Source organism: Equus caballus, chromosome 5, assembly GCF_041296265.1.
Source record: "Equus caballus isolate H_3958 breed thoroughbred chromosome 5, TB-T2T, whole genome shotgun sequence".
Classification (NCBI taxonomy): domain Eukaryota; kingdom Metazoa; phylum Chordata; class Mammalia; order Perissodactyla; family Equidae; genus Equus; species Equus caballus.
In genome coordinates, this window is record NC_091688.1 from 85,098,472 (window position 1) to 85,117,738 (window position 19,267).

At 39.3% G+C, this 19,267-nt stretch overlaps 1 protein-coding gene across 7 annotated transcripts in view; it reads left to right on the forward strand.

Annotated features, from left to right (window-relative positions):
- Window positions 1-2,751: 2,751 nt before the first annotated feature.
- The window catches only part of TTLL7 (tubulin tyrosine ligase like 7), a 134,075-nt gene continuing 117,559 nt past the window's right edge, over window positions 2,752-19,267 (forward strand). For 3 of the 7 annotated variants that reach the window (XR_011438854.1, XM_005610468.4, XM_001497543.7), the window contains exon 1: window positions 2,752-2,978. The gene's annotated coding sequence lies outside the window, so the exon portion shown is untranslated. The remainder of the gene's footprint in view (window positions 2,979-19,267) is intronic. The other 4 variants (XM_070267417.1, XM_070267421.1, XM_005610470.4 and 1 more) reach the window with 2 other exon arrangements.

Below are 19,267 nucleotides of genomic sequence, written 5' to 3' on the forward strand. Positions count from 1 at the left end.
ACAATCATCTCTCCCAACCCTGCCTCCCTCATTTATGGCAGGAAATCCTCAGCTGGTCTCCCAGGGGCTTAGGAGCAGTTCCACCCATGCGCTACTTCTCTGGGCTCCCAGTCAAGTTATCTTGACCTTTCACTGGCCACTAGTGTCCTATATAAGAATATGCCATCCCTGGGCAGAGCAGCTCCTTATGGGTGGCAGGGCTGCACAGAGGGTTGTGGCTGACTGGGTGAGAGGATGGCCCTTCCTCCAGTTCTGTGCTGTAGTATGTCATCAGGGCTCCAAGTAGTACTTCATGGACCCCAAATCCCCCAAGGCAGATGTGAAGACGCTTCCTCAGGTTTTGACCCTAACTTCTTTCCCCAAGGGGCTCAAAACCACTCTATGAGGAAACAGGGAATGCAGGCACCACGCCATTCCCTCCATTCCTTTTGACAGTTTCTCAAGGCTGCCGGCACAAAATTTCCTTCCTTCTTCATTCGGAAACATATGCAACAAGAACACCAACTTATACAAACAGACAGCCAGAGATGTCACCAGTCTATCAGGTTTAAAAATGATAAGCTTCTCAGTCCCGCTTGGTCTCAGGCGGACCATGCTAGACCTGTCCTCCTTTGTTATATCCCTATCAACCAGACAGAGAATACTAATTGAAAAGGCATCTTGTCTACTCTGATTCGTTCCTTTGCTGTCTCCTTCAAAAGTGAAACAATTTATCGAGGAAAGAAGACTCACACATACCTGAGGCTGAGGCCATCCTGGCCCTGGGTCACAGCTGCCTGGCTCGCCTGGGGATCTAGTGCCTGGGCTCCTCAGCAACGTGGACCTCTGGGGATTTCTGCTGTGCTGGTACTGACGTGAGAACATCTGTAATAACAGTTAACATAATAACAATGACACAACATAGGGAAGCAACTTAATCTTATTCCTGATTTCTCAAAAAGCATCCTTAAGGTGATGTAAGAGTTGTTAATGCCCCTGTTCCTTTTTCTTCAAATTCTGATAAGGCTTATGAGGACCCATGACATTAGTCCATTTAAAAACTCTTGCTCCTTCCTGTGATTGGAAGAATGATCTTGTAAAGCATAATGATCCTGTAAAGTAATAATAGTTTAAATGTAGGTAAGGTGTAACATAGTGTAAAATGACTAACAAAAAGGTAAGGGGGAATTTCTCCTCACCCTCACATTACCCTAACAGCGCATTTCTGACACTGATGTTTTCCAGGCTAGTTCTGGGTGAAATCCAGCCTCTTCCTTCTGATCCCTATTCCCACCTCAGGGAGACGTCCACCTTAGATCCCCATGTGTCCCTTTCTCCATCATGAAACCCAGACTTCACAAAAGAAGGACAACCTCACATTCAAGTGCCAATTGTGGATGTGATACAGGTTGGCGTCTGTTTCCCACTGGCATTCTAGTGGAAAGGCACTAGTCAAAGCCCCAGGTTGCAATGCCTGCTCTGCCACCCATAACATCTGAGATGATAACCCAGCACAACTAACTCTTGCAGCCCAGTTTCTCTATTTAAGAAATATCCACAGCATTACCAATTTTCACAGGAGGTTTTAGAAGAATAAATGAAGGAATGAAAAAAGAAATACTCTCAGCACAGTGTTTGCTCCACAGTAGGTGCTCAATTTATGTTAGTTTACTCAAAAGAGGACAAAAATCCAGAGAAAATGGCTTTTAGCTGTGAAATTTCATATTGTTTGGGAGGCATCTGGAGGGTCTGTTTTTTTTCTGCTTCCCTTAATTATATTTTATAGTTAGTTGCCAACTCTCTTCTGTCTTTTTTATCTTTGTATAAGGAAAACTATACGCTTGTCTCCATCTCCACCATAGTCTGAAATGAACCTGTGCAAGCCTGGTTGTGACAGGGGCAGCAACCACAAAAGTGCTTTCACAAAGTCCAAGGGATGTCAGAGGTAGGGACTTCCCTTACCAGTTCTGTAAGTTCCTTTCATATGCGGAGGACAGGATTCCCTCCCCATTCCCAAAACAATAAGAAACTGGTGAACAATGACCCTCGAGTATATTTAAATTCCTCTAATAATCTTTCATATTCTCTATGTTAAAACGGTTTCCGAAACCCACATTTTCCAACTGCTGTAGTTCAGCATTTGCAGAGCAATAACTATGATTCAAAACTGTCCCTCACTTCCCCTTATCCACAAAGCACCTACAGGATGGGACCCCTCTTGATTTTATTTTCTAACTTTCAAGCTGGGCTTGGATACCCTTTTACTCATTGCTCCACAAAGATGCTTCGATAAAGGATGTGAGGAGCTCCTTCGGTGACTCAGGATGCCCCCCTCGGTCTTGTGGTGTGATGTCTGTGGTAAGGGATGCACCAGAAACTGGTGCTACGGGCCTCGCAGGGGAGAAGGCGTGCACGCAGGCGGGGCTCAGGCCGGCGCCCTTTCGCATCTCCTTAAGAGGGGACCCCGCCCAGCGCTCCCGTTGCTAGGTCCTCTGTTTGCCGCGTTCTAAAGGAGCCCCGAGCGGGACCAAGGCAAACCAGGAGGGGGTGCCCGGAAAAGCCAAAGGACTGTCTTCAGTCAACAGCCAGGAAAAGCTGCCGCTCCTCTGTTAATCCCTCCTGTCCCCAAGCCCTCCAGGCGCAGGGTGGGCAGAGGATTCCTCTCGTCCTTGGTTCCTCCCAACCATCGGCCGCCCTCCGCGCCCTGGGCGCCCGCTCCGCGCCGCACCCCGCGCACCCCCGGCTGCAGCCCGCGAATGGTCTGGCCCGTCTGTAGCCGCCGCCCCTTCGGCAGCGACAGCTGCTCCAGCTGCTCCCGGTCGTGCGCCCGAGCCCCGAGCCGTGGCGGCCGCGGGCGGTGGGTGGGCAGGGGAACTCCGGACCTCGGCACGGGCGGCCGAGCCTGGGGACCGCCGCCCGGGGAAAAGCGGGGAGCTCGGAGCCGCAGGGGGACCGCCCGCGGCGGGGAGGCGAGGACTCGGGTGGGCTTTCCTCACCCGGTGAGTACCTGCTGCCCTGATCCTCCTCGACCCCTTTTCGCGTCCCTACGCCCCCGACGTCTCGGCCCCCAGCCGGGACGGTCAGTGCTTTGGCGACATAGTCCCCCGCGGGAACAGCAGAACCGGGAGCTGCTGGTGTTCGTGCTAATGATTCAGCACCATTCGTGCCCCGAGAGGTTTGGGCAGAATGGGGGAGGGTGAGGGGCCGAGGTCAGTTGCTGTGCTCTCACCTCCGTTTCTAGGCTCCAGATGGACGACCCGGGCGGGCGGGGTCGGGCAGGACGAACAAGGAGGCTCCCTGCTGGCTGGTTTGTAGTTCCGTGCTTTCCCCACATCCTGGTACAAACCTCCGTGAGTGTGCAGTGCAATCTTCAAAGTGTGTCAGATTAGTATCTTTTTCGCACATGCGAGTGAAGTCTACTAGGGCCCTTGTCGATATCGCTCACTCTACCTCTTGCTGCACTGGTTGCCTAATTCAGGTCATCATCCACCCAATTTTGCATCGCCTGGCGTTCCCCTGCTAATGTGTGAGAACGATGCTGTATCCAAGTTGTGTATTCAGGATGGGTTTGACTGGTTCTGGCAAAGGAGGAAAAGATTTAAGGGAGGTGGGAAATAATACTCTCAGAGTCTAGGCGCTTACTTTTTAATATATTATTTCTTTAAATCATCTCAAAAACCCAGAAGCATGTGGAAAGTGAGGAGCAGGGAAGTTAAATTTACGTGCTCGAGGTCACAGAACAGGAATCTGAATATGCGTCTTCTGACACCAAGCCCACGGACCTTCCACTGTGTTGAGTAGTGTGTCCAGTGTCCACATATATCTGGGTCTATTAGATATTGAACATAGAATGAACTTTTCTAGGAGTAATCTCAAACAGCAGCAACAACCTGTAAACTTCCTGTGTATGGAATTATTGTCATTTTAGAATAAAAGTAAAAGCATCCTTTGAATCATGAAAAAAACAAACCCTATTTTCTTAGAAAGCATATGCCAAAAAATATCTGGACAATTCTGCATAGGAGAGCTAGCTCATAACAAAAGATGTTCAACACATTTTTGGTGGTGATATATGGTGGATACTCAAGTGTTGGAGAAGTCAGTTAGGAAAGTAAAAAAAAAATCTGGAAACCTTTTTCTTTTTTTTGTACTTTAGGGAAACATTTTCAGTAAGTACAGTTACCTAGTTCGTAGGGTGTGTGACTGAACTGTTTTTGTGGGCTGTGTCATCCCAGGATAGGATGACAGATAAGCCCAGATTGATAATGTTATTTGGTTCATTACAACTCTGTGATTTGGCATAGCAGGTGATAACTTCATTTTACAGACTAAGGAACTGAAATACAGAGAACTAGTAAGTGGTGGAATCTGGACAAGCATTGACTCTTAGAAAAAATGTGTGTGTTGTAGCAAAATGTAGCTGTGTATAGTGGGAAACGGAATTGATTTGTTTTTGCTCTGCCCTTCAGAACCAACAGTTATATTGACCTTGTGCACTCCTGCAACAGAAATGGATGATAGGTTTTTCTTTGTCTCTTGCTTGGTCATTTGCTTTGCTTTCATTTATGATTTATGTATTTTATCTTAAGATAGGCAGCTCTGGTTGATGTCTCAGGAGGCAGGTTGCTATAGTACAAATGCTCATTATCTCTGAGTACTGGAATAGTACTTGATGACAGACAGGAACATACATAGTCATCTTAGTCCATCATTTCCAAAGTATTGAACCATTTGCATTGGAGAATTCTTTCTGAAGTTAATGGAGATAGTGATAGACTAAAGTCCATTGTCTAAATAAGGCCGTAAAATGGAGACCCAAATTTACATCTGATGTTCAGACAAGACTATAAGAGAAGTAGGGTCTTGTGATGAGTCTTAAGTTTGATTCCTAGGAGGTCATTTATTTTTGTTCTTTTTTTTTATTGTTGTTCTTTTTGTTCTTTCTATGGCTGTACACTGTATCCCACACCTTGGTGAGGCATCTTGCAGTTCAATCTGTTTAATCCCAAGGGAGACAGCAGAATTGGTATGAATTTATAAGCAAAAATACAATAACAGTGCTGTTAAAAAAAAAAAAAAAGAGCACGTCGTAGTGATGTAAGGTCAGCAGGAACATTTTAAAACAGAGGCAGCACATTTTATTTAGATATCATCACTGAGAGTATGAATTTAATACCAACCTGGCTTTAGAACTACATTTTCTCTTTCTCTCTCTCTGTGTACGTATGTATTTGTCAAATGACTGCTGTCCCCAGATCATCTAAATTCTTGATTTCAAGGAACTTAAAGTCAAGCTGGGGAGATATTTACTTACACATGAGTAATTAACAAAGTAACTAGAATTGGCTTAATACCAGAAAAAGGTATAGATTTAAGTGCTATATCAGCACCTTAAGAAGAAGGATAAATAGTAGAGGCTGGGACATCAGAGGATCAGGAAAGTCTTCATGGATGGAAGTGAATTAAGTCACTGTCTGAGCGATGGAAACATTTCACCAGGCAAAGAGAAAGCCAGACAGAGAGGTTCAGCTGAGAAGTGCTCGTATGGTGTTTGGATACATGGTGACAAATTATGAAGAACTTTGATGATCAGGCAGTGAAAGCTGTTTCTTACCTGGTAATCATAGGGAGCTAGTGCAGGTTTCAAGCCGGCCAGGTTTCTCTTTGGCTCGTTTTGCTCACATTGTCCATATTCCTTGCTCCAAGTGCCCTTCCAGAAAATAGTATATTTCCTGGATACTGATATTAAAAGGATTGGTTGTCAACTAAACCCACAAAAAGTTTTCTATGCAAGTAAAATTTTTCCGTTTCCAAGGTAGTTTACCTTTTTAAAGCTTTCTGCCTCCATTAGAATTATGAATAATTTGGAAACTGTGAGAATATAAAAAGGAAAAAAACCCATAATCTTACTAACTAAAGACAACCATTGTTAATATATTTTGATGTGTTTCCTTCCTCTCTTTTTTCTGTGCATAGTTTCAGTCATGCTATGTATTTGACATTTTATATATTTTTACTTTAAATTTTATAACATTAATTTTCACTTAATTACACTTAGTGAACATTTAAAATGCCTACATAATTTTTCCGTTAGGTAGATGTGCCATAATTTCCTAATCATTCCTCATTGTTGCTATATTATTGATGATAATAAATAATACTGTGATGAACATCTTTATTCATAAGCTCTTCTCTATATTTTAGAAATTAGTTCCTTAGGATAGAGTCCAGAAATAAAATTTCTAGGTTAAAAGGTATGAGTTCTTAGTTTGACTTTTTTTAAATTGAGTTATAATTGACATATAAATTGTATCAGTTTCAGGTGTACAACATAATTATTCGATATTTGTATATAAAGTAAAGTGATCACTGCAATAAGTCTAGTTAACATCATCACCACACATAGGCACACATTTTTTTCTTCTTGTGGTGCTTAGTTTGACTATTTTATGCAAGGTTTGAAACTCTACTGGACTCTGAATGTTCTCTTTGGAACATTTACATATTAAGTACAGGGTATTTGGATATTAATAATTAATAACACTCAGTCCTATCCATGGCTCCTTAAATTACAGTCTCTCAGGCAGCCTCTTCTTTTGATTAGAAAGACTAGTTAAATCATGAGGACTGGGAGAAAGGCAGGCAACTTGAGGCCACTGAGGAGAGAAGATGTAAATAAAGTTGGAGAACAGGTTTGATAGGAGTGAGCAAGTTTATAGTCGGAGAAGGAATGTATGTGATAGACTGCTTTCTGGCCCTGGTGTTGTATTTGTGGATCGCAACTCCCCCTGCCCCAGGCAACCACCCCCCCAACCCCCATACCATATCTCTCTCTTTACACTTCAGCTTCTTCCATCTGCCTTTAACTGATTCCCAGGTCCCCAGCGTCAGTATTCTGGCAGTGCACTCTTGCCCTCTAATTTGGAGAATCTGCATAGGTGAGGGCAGGAATTCCAGACCTCCTTCCAGTTCTCAGCAGAAGCCCTGGTTATAAGGTACAGGAGTGTGCGGTGGACATTGATGACCCCTGCATCCTCCCCTGTGCACATGACCAGAGATGACTTTTGAGAACAGTGGCCACTGGGAGACACATAACGTTCCCAACATCACATCCTGGCAGTCAGATGCTCCCCTACCCTCATTCCTAGTATACGTTCCCCGGAGGAAATTCCCCTCATGGAGGAGAGAAACTGTACCTCAGTTTCCCCCACCAGTTGTAGAGACACATGGCACTAGCTCCTTGGACAGGTGGCTGGGTCCCTGATTTGCCCTCCCAGGCTCTCACTTGAATTTCCTCCAGGGGAGCCATTAGAGCAGGGAGGCCATTAAGCGTCTCTGAGGACCAGTGGAAGGGGAGTCAGGGGCTATGAACGTGCCTGAGGGCATGAGTAGGGAGCAGAGAGGCAGTTCTTGCAGTATGCTGTCAGCCTTGGCAGAGCTGGAAGGAAACAGTGAAAACCGGAGCATCACATTCAAACCAAAAAGAGGCGCCCGTGTCCAGGACCTGACGGGACTGCTGGTGGAAGCTGGATGTTCAGAGCCTTTTGGGGAGAATTTATCCTCTGCTTCTTTGAGACCTATTATTTAAAACAGTTTACTTAAGTTCTTAGAGGGTGGTGAATCTATTTCCATTCCTCTCAGGCATCATCTGTCAGAGTTGCGCTGAGCTTAGCCAACGGTTTCCCTAGGGTTACGTTAAAGTTAAAAACTGAAATTTAAAAAGGCTTGCCGATTTATTCTCCGCTATCCTTATTTCCGTTAGTTCCCATTTGACATTTGTCTGCTAACACACTCCTGCCCATTGTACACATAGTAGTTGACAAAGCCAAGGTGTTGGAATTGCTTAGGCTCTGGGGAAGTGAGTGATAAATAAATTTTCGTCTTTTTTCTTTCGCTTTCTACTTGCAAGCGTCTGGTTGGGCTATGGTTCTTTTGGTGGTTTAAAGTTAGGTGGTCAAGTGATCACTGGGTCTCCTCTGGGGCTGACCCAAAGGTCTCTAAGAATTCCTGTCTTTTGAAATTGATATTCTTGGTCCACTGGGTGTGCTGAACCATCCCCTTTGTTTGATTTTTCTAATGGTTTGTGGCATCCGAGCTTCCGAACTTCTGTGTTATTTTTGTTCCTCTGCTTAGCTGTGTGAAATGGAACATTATGTTTGACAAAGGGTTATTTTGAACATCTCTCCCCCTTTTACCCACTACTTTGCAAAGTCTGAACTGGTGCCACGTTACTTCAACAAGATGACAGTAGCTTGTTTTTATAAAAATTCTCCTTCCTCCTCCATTAGTGCATTTGCATGGAAGTTGATCTTTTTAAGTAAATGGAGCATTGGCAGACTCGGAAGATGGATCGGCAGTGATACAGGCAGCAGCTTCAACATTATTTCAAGGCTCTTTGTTGGATTAGAATTTTAGGGCTGCTTAGGTATACCTCTTATTTAAGGTAGTACGATCTTTCTTTTGTAGGAGGAGCAAGCCTACTTAAAATTTATTTGTGTAAAATCTGCTTTAATTGATATGGTCCCAATATTAGGACCATTATGACTGACTTGGTGATGTGAATGGTCAGACATGTGGCATATTGGTAGGAAGAGTTAGCAGCTGTGGATTTAATTTGAATCATTGCATTTGATGGGAAACTTTTCATGTGTAATTTTGTCATCGTCATTATTTACAATCTATCTTTTCAAGCTACTTAATAAATAAAAGCTCTAACCACGTGTGACATTCCTAGTGATTGCTACAAAATCAGGACAACAATTTTAGCACACATCTCAGTTTATATTTAGAACCAGTCAGTCTGCAGTTCACCCAACAAACATGTGTAGCTACTCTGTGGAGAGGAAAGATAGAAATTGAACACTTTCTGTGATTAGCTTAATTGACATGAAACCAGATGGGAGCATTTTCATTTAGCTTTAGATTTGATCACATCCAAGACGATAATATTTAGTTAGTTACTTAGCATCTCTCAATCTAGAATCCTAAAGGCTGGCAGATCTTATTTATTCCATTTTTAACAATGTGAAAAATAAAGCTAAAGAGAGAGAGAAAAAAACCAGGCAAAATTTGCATGCGGAATCATAGCAGGATTAGAAATTGGTTTACAGCTGCCCCTTTTAGATACTAATTTTGACGCTAGATGCTACCTGGTATTTAATGTTATATGTAAACAAGAGGACACCTTTATTCATTTATTGGATAGTTTTTATGGTTTTACTTCTTTTAGGGCATTTGAGGAAAAAATTAACGTGTCAAACTCATTGACTACTTTTTCCTACTCTCTGCCATCTGCTTTTAGTCCACGTCAGCTTCCCCCTTGGTCAGCACACATACATTTCAACCCATTACTTTTGGAAAATCAAAACAAGTTGTTTCTGGAACTAGCCGCCAATATTAAAGGAGAGTTTGAAAGGGAGGGATTGGTGCTTCTTAAAATCAAGTGGACTGTATATGTGTATAATATGATATATGTGTGGAAAAGCTTTTTCACTTGTCAAAAATCAGTGCCAAATGAGCATCTTTTGGCAGAAAGAAAAGTTTACTGCTACATATGTTAGGGGGTTGTCATTTTGGAATAAGAGGCATTTTCTCTTTTAAAAATTTATCTTGGGTTTATATTATGTGTTGAAAACTATTTTCATCCTTGACTAAGGAATTAAAAGTTAAATATGTTCATTAGTTATAGTGTACCATATTTACTTCCATAATGTACTTGAGAGTGTATCTGTGAATTTTGCTTTTAAAATTCGTAAGGAACCAGAATAATAAATATAGGATGCAGAATGATAAGTAAATATAAATGTAGCTTCTACTGGGAACAAAATTAAGCAACCACATTCAGCAGTATCTATGAATATAGAGATTTAGATTGCCAAGTAAAATTAGCTAATGCTAGTCCGGGAGTTCTTCTCTCCTTGAGATAACTGTACATATTTTGGTATTATGAAAGTAATTGTCATATTTTCTGGAAGGAAAAAGTAGTAACTTTTTCTTTCAGAGTAGTCTAAAAATATTGTGATTTATGTAATTATTTGGGTGATTTCTGACATTTTCTAGGCATTCCACAAATGCATCTTTTTCTTCTAGTTAATATTTTATAGCATTTTTTATACAGTTTTTTTACTTTGACAAAAAAACACATAACATAAAATTTACCAAGTTAACCATTTTTAAGTGTACAGTTCAGTAGTCTTAAATATATTCATGTTGTTGTGAAGCACGTCTCCAGAACTTTCTCACTTTGCAAATCTGAAATGCTATACTTGTTACACAGCTTCCCTTTCCCCCAGGCCCGTGTGAATACCCTTCTACTTTCTGTTTCTATGAATTTTACTGCTTTAGAGACCTCATATAAATGAAATCAGACAGTATTTGTCTATTTGTGACTAACTTATTTCACTTAATATAATATCCTCAAGGATAGAATATGTAGAATCTGACAGGATTTCCTTCTCTTTTAAAGCTGAATAATATTCTATTGGATGTATATGCCATATTTTATCTGTTCACCCATCGTACGTTTGGGTTGCTTCCACCTCTTCACTGTCGTGAGTAGTGCTGTTATGAACACAAGTTTGCAAATATCCCTCTGAGACCCTGGTTTCAATTCTGGGACATATACCCAGAAGTGGGATAGCTGGATCATATGGTAGTTCTGTTTTTAATTTTTTGGGGAGTCTCTATATTGTTTTCCATAGTGGTTGTACTGTTTTACAATCCCACTAACAATGTGCAAGGGTTCTGTTTTCTCCATGCCCTCGCCAACACTTTTTTTTTTGATAGTAGCCATCCTACTGGGTGTATATCATCTTTGGGATGTCTATTCAAGTCCTTTGCCCATTTTTTAATGTAGTTATTTGACTTTTTGTTGTTGAATTGTTGGAGTATCAGATTTGTGATTTTCTCCCATTCCATGGGTTGCCTTTTCACTCTATTGATTGTATACTTTGATGTAAAAAAAAAAAAATTTAAGTTTGATGTAGTCCCATTTGTCTATTTTTGCTTTTGTTGCCTGTGTAACATTGACTATTTTAGCAGTTTAAAAATATATTGATATAATTATTTCAAATTATTGTTTATTAATTCTTTTTCTCCTTATCCTTTAAAGTCCACAAGATTATTTTTGAGACTATGTAATTATGATGCCTGGTATAATTATTTTACAAATTAAACTCAATTTTGATTGACTTTTTCTTTTTTGGAAGAGCCACTTTTTAATCTGTCCATTGTGGAATTTTGTTGCTGTAATTTAACGATATGTTAATAGGAATTGTGTTAAACCTATACAGCAGTTTAGGGAGAATTAACCAAAGCGAGGAGAAAAGGGAAGCCAGAGGCACGGGCGCTGCATCTCACACTTGGCGTTGGTTTAACCAAGTTGTTCCACGTGCTCGTTTTCCTCTTTCTCTACTAATATTCTCATTTCACAAAAGATGCTTTTTCCTCCACTTTGACTCATGATTTGTACTTCTCTCTCCTAGAATAAATATGGTAAACAGACCAACAGAACTCCACAATGTCCTCTTCGCCAAATGAAATCCCTCGAAATTATCCCCACCCTGACTTTAAAAAATACAATAGGTAGACATATAACTATATTTTGTTATAAATTGTGATAAAGAAAATAATATTAATTCAGTGATGACTTGTGCAAGGATGAAGTACTTTAGAATGTTTTAAAGGATTGACTCAAAGATAGTACAAGAAATATTTGAATTACTGTCCTTTGATTTTGATTATTGCAAATGGCTTTTTGTATTTTTCCCTACTACTTTATTGAGGTATAATTTATATATGGTAAAATGTACAACTTGGTGAGTTTTTACAAGATTTTGGTAAATAGTGTTTGAAGATAATGTAGTTTGAAATGCTATGAACAAGCAAGACAAGATGAAAAAATATCTGAGATATCAGCGAGGAAAAAGATAAGATGAAATGAACTAGGGGAGATGTTAGCTCACAAACTCCATGTTCTGAAATCCTGTGTGTTTATTAGAGCTGGGCACACGTTTAATTCCAAGTTTTCTAACTTCCAGGCAAAGAGGGAAACACAAAAAGTTTGATGATTCATTGAAAAACTCTTCCATGAGAAAAACAAACGAGGACCAAAGTGTTCTTATATAGAATCCAGAGTGAAATCTTTTTTTTTTTTTGAGGAAGATTAGCCCTGAGCTAACATCTGTTGCCAATCCTCCTCTTTTTGCCGAGGAAGACTGGCCCTGAGCTAACATCCGTGCCCATCTTCCTCTACTTTATATGTGGGACACCCGCCACAACATGGCTTGACAACCGGTGCCATGTCCACACCCAGGATCCAAACTGGCGAACCCTGGGCCGCTGAAGCTGAACGTGTGCACTTAACCGCTGTGCCACGGCCGGCCCCTGCTGTGGCTTCTTTTGAAGTGGATTCAGTATCATGTAATGCAAAATGTCCTCAACATCCTTAAGATTTTTAAGGGCTATGCATTTGAGATTTTACTCCCTGAAAATTACCCCCTATTATTTGTTTTCAGTCAAATAACAATCCCTTGATTTGAGAGTCTGCTGGTCTGGGTGATAGGAGGGGGACCTCAGTAGAAGGCCACAGCAGCTCTGCACTAAAGCAGGCTAGACGAACGACTGCACAGGTTTTAAAACTTCTTCCAAAATCAATTCTGAGTTTGTTCCAACACACAGAAAAGTTGGTGAGGGAAGTTCCAAACTTGTGACGCGGAACATGGCCCCAGACGCCTATTTCAGCCAGCACAGTCTTACATAAAACAAAATAAGCGGAGCTCCCACTTCCACCTCTCTTACAGAGAAGGGTAATTTTTTCTTCAGACCAAAGTATTTTTTCTGGAGTGTTTTTTAAACCATCAATAAAGTCTCTATTGAGGGAAAGTGGGAACAAATTGTTGGGGTTTGGTAAATTCTCGCTTATTAAAAGTTGAATCAGGCCCTGGGCTTTTTTAAACAGAGGAGTAAAATTAGTTTGTAGCAATTGCACGAGCATTCCAGAAGCTTGGTTTGTGTAAAGGCAGCTGTCAGAACAACATAAGCGGTGTTCGATTTTTAAAAATCTTTTGAGTCTTTGTTAGAGTAGAATTGTCTTTTGTTAGTAATCCCTTGAGAATGTCCCTTAAGCAAGCCCAACAATCTGTGTACACTTTTCACATCATTAAATGCTTTCATGGGCTACCCGTGGAGGCCTAGGTCAGATGCGCTCTGTCTGCAGGTGCTGTAGCCCAAGAATGCTCTCCTTCCCTCTTCCCAGGGCTCACGAGTGAAGAAGGGCCCAGAGTTTCCAGTCCAAACTAATTTAGTGGGAAGGTCATGATCTTAGGTTCGGAGTTGATTATGTACTTTTAATATGTCTTGAACTAATGAATGAATGAGAGTCAAGGTTATATTCTAGCCTCTGTCACTGCTTTGAAATTATATGCAACTAATTTGATAAGAACGTAGCCAGTGTCTTTCATATCAGAAATTTCCATTTTCATCACTGTCAGGTTAGAATTTCTGAGTTTAAATAAATACTCATTTACTTATAATATATATTTTATAATATATAGTAATACAATATAATCATGTCAATTATTAATATATTATTAGTTATTAATGATTACTTATTAATATACAGTATACTATGTTATAATAACATAATAAATAATAATTCTCATTTACTTCTCCTTCTCCAAATAGCAAAATACCTCTTGCTTTATTGGAACACCTTTTGGTATAATTTTGATTTAAACTGATCCTTAAAAAACGAGTTGTAGGGCCCGGCCCAATGGTGTAGTGGTTAAGTTTGCACTCTCTGCTTTGGCAGCCTGGGGTTCGCCGGTTCAGATCCTGAGCATGGAGCTACACACTGCTCATCAAGTCATGCTGTGGTGGCGCCCCCATACAAAATAGAGGAAAGATTAGCACAAATGTTAGCTCAGCAACAATCTTCCTCAAGCAGAAAGAGGAAGATTGGCAACAGATGTTAGGTGAGGGCCAATCTTCCTCACCAAAAAAACAAAAAAAAGAAGACGACGACGAAGAAGCCGAAAAAAGAAAAGAAAAAAAGAGTTATAAAATGAGTTACAAAAATCAGTTATAAAGATATTGAAAAATTTAAGTATTAGATTTATGCCATCTATTTATTAGTCTTGCTTTCATGGTTGAGATTTATAGTTTCTTACAGGAAAACTAGATGAATGTTTGATTTTGGGTGAAGAACGTTTCTTCTTTATAATATGTAAAATCTCCAGTATGCCATTCTAGAGGGTGATCAAGAGGAGTAATCTTTCTTTCTTTTTTTTTCCATGGCTGTAATTTATCTGCCTCATTTGAGTTTTGCTTAGGCTTCTGGTTTAGGGTCCTTTGTTAGGTCATGTCCTCTAATTTATGGGTTCTTGTCTGTGAGTAACCGCTAAATGGACTGGGAAGCTGAGAAAGAAAAGCCTCTCTGGTTCTTACAGTTCCCTGGGCACATTTGTAACTCAATCTCCCTTTCTGACTGGTGTCTACATCATTTTTATCCTAATGGTTTACTTAAGCAGCTGCCTCAGATTCTGTAGTAGATGAAGGGTTATTATTTTAACTCTGTGATGTTTAGTTGTATATTTGGTAGGTGAGATGTTATGTAAAACCTAATGGACTAAAATGAGGAAAACAGAAAATTCATTGTTTTGTTATAGGCTACCTGGAGGGAATTATATTCAAAGTACAAACTAAATGTTTATTGTAGTATAGGTGCATGCAACTCTTGTTAATGAAATTCAATGAATAAGGACAATATTGCTAACTCTAAAAGCACGCCTTAATTGTCCAATCTTGGGACCACAGTATGGTTTGCAAATTGTTACTTGTACCCTCCCCCTCCCCTTTTTTCTGGCCCCAGAGAACCGCATTTAAATTGAAATTCAAATGTAGCCAGCTCTGAGTTTTTTCTCCTTCCAGTCCTTCTGTCTGCACTCCAAGAAGAAATACTTGGCTTATGACCATTTCTTTCCCGTCTTTGGGCATCATCAGAACTGTGGATGCTGCAGCCTGTTTCTCCCTGAGATGAATCAGCGATGCTGTCTGCCAGTCAGCTCCAGACATGGCTAGCTGTTGACTCTCGTCGTTGGGCCCGTAGTGTTAAGTGAAGCTGCATAAAGTAGATCATAAAGTCATTTAATTTGGGCCAAAAATTTGAAACAAAAAAGTGATGTGCGATTTACTTTTTCATGTTTTAAGATCGCATAAGTTTGTAACTAGAATCGTTGAAGGTTAACTTTGCAGAAAGACTGGCAGACCTTTTCACATGGATTCCTGAAGTAGATTTTTATGGGGCATTTTCTTTGGCATTCTTCCAATTTTAATTCTCATTTCTATCCTATTATAATTTTGTTACCTTCTTCTGATGCTAAATCTATTTTAGTTCTATTTTATTTAAGTTTGTTGTTTCCATACTAACTGGCACTTACTAGGTACAGTGAATGATATCTGTTAAATGTCTTAATTCTTCAGATCACCGTGATAATATTGGACTTCTGACTGGCCAGGGATATAAGGTGTTAAAACCATATATTTGTATGTATACATATACATATGTGTATATAATATATGTTTTTAAAAGACTTTTTAAAAGTAATCAAGTAGTCCCGATATTTCAATAAAGTTAAGAAATGGGAAAGATATGATAAAATGCCTTTATTTAGAGGAACACAGACATTAAAAAGAGTAAGATGGAGTTAAGAAGTTAAGATCAAGAGAGAATAAGTGGTTGTTTTCTTTTGATTGGTGTTTTAGTAAAAAATGTTTTTCCCATTATCATTCAAAAAATGGAAACAGACCACAATTTACTCAGTGTATTTCATTTGGTAAGTGTTCAATAAATCTGTTTAATTAAAAGCAAGTATGGAAACCAGAATTGGAAAAGTCAATTTAATATTAAAATAGGTAAGAGAATAGGCTGGTATAAACAATGTAGGCTAATCCATTAGAGCTGCTTTCAAAGTTTGTCTTCTTTCTTATTTGATAGAATCTTTGGTAGAGAAGAGTGTCATCTGGACTAGGTGGAGAAGCCAGATAGTAAAATAACTAGTGGTAATTTGTGGTTATTCAGAAACATGGAAGATGCCATTCATTCTTAATTTATGTTTTATATCACCAAAATTTTGTGAGTAAAATAATGGAGAGCTGCTGTACCTAATTCAAAAAAATTAAGCTCACTATGTATCAGGCTCTGTGTTTTGTTTGTATGGCTCAGGATGAGAGACACTGCCTTTTCCAATAAAGACCTTTAAAGTAAATACTTTAAAAATATGATACAATGTGGTAGGTGGTAGATGTTGTAACAGTGGTGATGCACTAAAGGATGGTGAATTCTGCCTAGGAGATAGAAGGAAGGGAGGGGACAGCTAGCCTGCTTGAATGCTGGGTAGAGAAGGAAGACATCCCAGGATTAGAGAAAACACGAGGAGGTGTATGCAAATTAGAAAATGAACAGCATTCTCAGGCTTGTCTTTTTATCTCATGCTTTTATCTCTAGTTAGAATATCTTTCAGACATGTTTGGTGGTAACTCGTGGTAAGAAATACGATTTACTCCTTGCCATAGTACACACACACACACACACACACCACACCACACGCAGAAACAAAAGTTTTGAGACTTAGTACCTATAGTTAATAGTTTTCCTACTACATGCAATGCATTCAGCAGTTATATTTTCATGTGTTCTATTCTATTATTTCATTTAAAATAACATTAGAAAATGCTTATAAAGTCTCACTAAATTGATTTCATGACCCTCTATGGGTCATGGTCTGTATTTAAAGACAAAACAAAAACAAATAAACAAAAACCTGTACTAGAGCTAGAATTCATAGGGAGGCCCTTTCAAACCCCAAATGCAGATTTGCAGAGGAACTATTTTGGCTCTTTCTCATCAGGGTTTCACGATTTTAAGAAACAGAGTGATGACTTTAGCATATTTGCAGTTCAGAAGGCAACATGGTCTATGGTGCCAAGGTTCTGAGAGTTGAACGGAACTGTCCACGTCTTTGACAAGTGCTGAATCTCTCTGAGCCTCAGTTTTCTCATCTGTAAAATGTAATGAATAAAACAACCTATGAGGACTAAATGAAATAACCCGTTTAAACAGTAGTTCTCTAATTTGGCTGTACATTTGAATCACACGGGGAGCTTTAACACATTTCTATGCAGGCTGCATCGCAGACCAATTAAATTGGAATGGTTGGGGCTGGGACCCAGGCATCAGTGTTTTGTTTTTCTTTTTTGAAACTTTATATTTCTTGAATAGCAACTCCATATCCACCTCCCTCTGGACCTTGGCAACCACCATTCTCGTCTGTGTTTCTACTTGTTTGACTATTTTAAATACCTCATAAAAGTGGTATCATGAGATATTTGTCCTTTTATGATGCTTATTTCACTTAAAATTATGTTCTCAAGGTCCATCCATATGGTCACATATAGCAGGTTTTCCTTCTTTTTTATAGCTGAATAATATTCCATTGTATGTATACACCAGGTTTTCTTTATTCATTCATCCACTGATGGACATTTAGGTGTTTCCACATCTTGGCTATTGTAATTAATGCTGCAATGAACACGGGAGTCCAAATATATCTTTGTAACCTGATTTCAGTTATTGTCTATAAATACCCAGAATTTGGATTGCTGGATCATATGGTAGTTCTATTTTTAATTTTTTGAGGAACCTCCTTACAGTTTTTCACAGTGGCTGCACCATTTTATGATCCCACCAACAGTGTGCAAGGGTTTCGATTTATCCTCATTCTCACCAACATTTACCTTTTGTTTTTTTGATAATAGCCATTCTAACGGGTGTGAGGTGATATTTCATTGTGCTTTTGATTTGCCTTTCTCTGATAATTAGTAAGGTTGACCTTCTTTTCATGTACCTGTTGGCCGTTTGCATGTCTTCTTTGGAGAAATGTCTATTCAAGTCCTTTGCCCATTTTTAAAAATTGGTTTACTTTTTTTTTTGCTATTGAGTTGATAGAGTTCCTTCTATATTTTGGATGTTAACCCCTTATCAGATATATGGCTTGCAAATATTTTCTCCTATTCTGTAGGTGGTCTTTTCATTCTTCTGATTATTTCATTTGCTTTGCAGAAGTTTTTTAGCTTGATGTAGTTCCATTTGTCTGCCTTTGCTTTTGTTGCCTATGCTTTTGGTGTCATATCCAAGAAATCATTGCCAAGACCATTATCATGAAGCATTTCCCCTTGGTTTTCTTCTAGGAGTTTTACAGTTTCAGGTCTTACATTTAAGTCTTTAATCCATTTTGAGTTTGATTTTTTTGTGTATGGTGTAAGGTAACTGTCCAATTTCATTCCTTTGCATGTGGGTATCCATTTCCCCATCACCATTTGTTGAAGAGATTATCCTTTCCCCATTGTTTATTCTTGAGATCCTTGTCAAAGATCGGTTGACCGTGTTTACATGGATTTATTTTCTGGGCTCTCTATTGTTCCATTGGTCTACATGTCTGTCTTTATATCAGTATCATACTGTTTTAATTACTATAACTTTGTAATATATTTTGAAATCAGTAAGTGTAATACCTTCAGTTTTGTTCTTCTTTCGAAAATTGTTTTGGCTTTTTGGGGTCCTTTGTAATTCCATATGAATTTTAGGATTGTTTTTTCTATTTCTGTAAAAAATGCCATTGGGATTTTGATAGGCGTTGCATTGAATATATAAATCATTTTGGGTAGTATGGGCATTTTAACAATATTATCTTCTAATCCATGAACATTGGATATCTTTTCATTTATTTGTGTCTTCTTTAATTTCTTTCATCAGTGTTTTGTAGTTTTCAGTGTACAAGTCTTTCACATCCTTAGTTAGGTTTATTCTTAAGAGGCATCAGTAGTTTTTAAAGCTCATCTGGTGCAGCCTATGTTGCAACTCCTGATCGTAAAGCCTATAATGAAATGTGTAGAACGTGGTAGGCATTTGATACTTGTCTGGTTCCCTTGATTAATAATATCTACAATCATGTACAGCTAACTCTTTTGTGGTGCTTACTATATTTTAGGCACTGTGCTAAACACTTTTTGTATCATGTAGAAAACACTATGTTTTTGTTATTCTGTCAAATAATAGAATAGCATATGGCTGAGATAAAAAGGGAGAACACTGCTTACTAGGGAGGAAAATGGCTACTTTTATCATCAAGAGCTCAGTTACCCAAATAATTATTTCATTGAATTATGGAATTGGCTTTCACTGAGCAGCCTCCAGAATATAGATTGAATACTTGACAAAATATTTTAGATT